General features: G+C 36.6%; 1 non-coding gene across 1 annotated transcript; it reads left to right on the forward strand.

The window, feature by feature from the left end:
• Positions 1-893: 893 nt before the first annotated feature.
• On the forward strand, positions 894-1,027 carry LOC122683987. The gene has a single exon (XR_006337894.1). It is a non-coding gene; the product is annotated as a small nucleolar RNA SNORA41 (small nucleolar RNA).
• Positions 1,028-1,426: the final 399 nt, after the last annotated feature.

The raw sequence follows: 1,426 nt of genomic DNA on the forward strand, positions 1-1,426 counted from the left end.
TGTTAACTCTTTCCTCTGTGGTGTGTATATACATTTGCATATTTGAATATGAAATTATTTCTTGTTATATAAAGTCTCAAATGAAATGGCCCTGAATCATGTTGATTCTTTAAGGACCAACCAATGTTTCATATGTGAAGTTTTTTCTTAATTCATTCTTCTTAACTTCTACATGGTATTACTTATAACTTGATTAGGGAATGTGTTACAATCTTGAAGCGATTACAGTCATGGATATTCATTCATACCTGTCCTGCTAACCTGGTGCTCTGTGACAATGGGCATTGGGCTTGTATCTACCCAATACTCTGTTAGAACAGACCCTGTGGTCAAACACACTTTCCTTTTGAGCAGGTATCTATCTGCACACTGAAGCTTGTGGGCTAGATTGGACTGCTGACTGCTTTTGTAAATGTTTGATTTTTTTTAATGAACTACAGTTGGTTTACAACATTTCAGGTGTACAGAAAAGTGATTCAGTTATCCATATCCTTATATATAATATATATGTGTATATATGTATTTTTTTCTTTTTCAGATTATTTTCCATTATAGGTTATTATAGTATATACAGATATATAAGATACAGTCCCCTGTTCTATACAGTAGGCCCTTGTCATTTATTTTTTATATAGTAGTGTGTCTCTTAATCCCAAACTCCTAATTTACCCCTTCCCCTTTTCCTCTTTGATAATCATGTTTGTTTTCTATAAAATAAATAGTTTTAGTAGAACATACCACACATATATTTGTTTATGTCAATGGCTGTTACTGCAACACAACCAGCGTTGAGTAGTTGCAATAGAGACTGCATCGCCAGCAAAGCTAAAAACATTTATTAACTGAAGTTTTACAAAAAAAGTTTCCCAAAATCTGCATTAAGAAAGCAGAGTATCCACAGCTACTGGTCTGCAGCTGTTCTTAAAGGTAGCAGCTGTGGCGTTCCACTGTGGGAAAGAAACTGTCACACAGCTCAACACCTCTTTCTCAGCACAACAGAAAGTGGGCATGTGTGTGACAGACACAAGAACCAGTGCTTGTCACCAAGTCTTCCATCTTATTAGACGTGAAACCTTGGGATGATGAGACCGATGTGGCAAAACTAGAGGAGTGCGTCAGAAGCATTCAAGCAGACGGCTGGGTCTGGGGCTCTTCTAAACTAGTTCCAGTTGGGTATGGCATTAAAAAACTTCAAATACTGTGTGTAGTTGAAGACGACAAAGTTGGGACAGACATGTTGGCGGAGCAGATCACTGCTTTCGATGAGTATGTACAGTCTATGGATGTGGCTGCATTCAACAAGATCTAAAATCCATCATGGATCAGTGCCCTTAAATAAAAGTTTGAAAGACAAAAAAAAAAAAAAGGAAAGCAGAGTAGTTTATATTGAATAAATTATCAACATCCTTAGAAAGTAAAGACTGCG

This window comes from Cervus elaphus, chromosome 25 (assembly GCF_910594005.1).
Source record: "Cervus elaphus chromosome 25, mCerEla1.1, whole genome shotgun sequence".
Classification (NCBI taxonomy): Eukaryota; Metazoa; Chordata; class Mammalia; order Artiodactyla; family Cervidae; genus Cervus; species Cervus elaphus.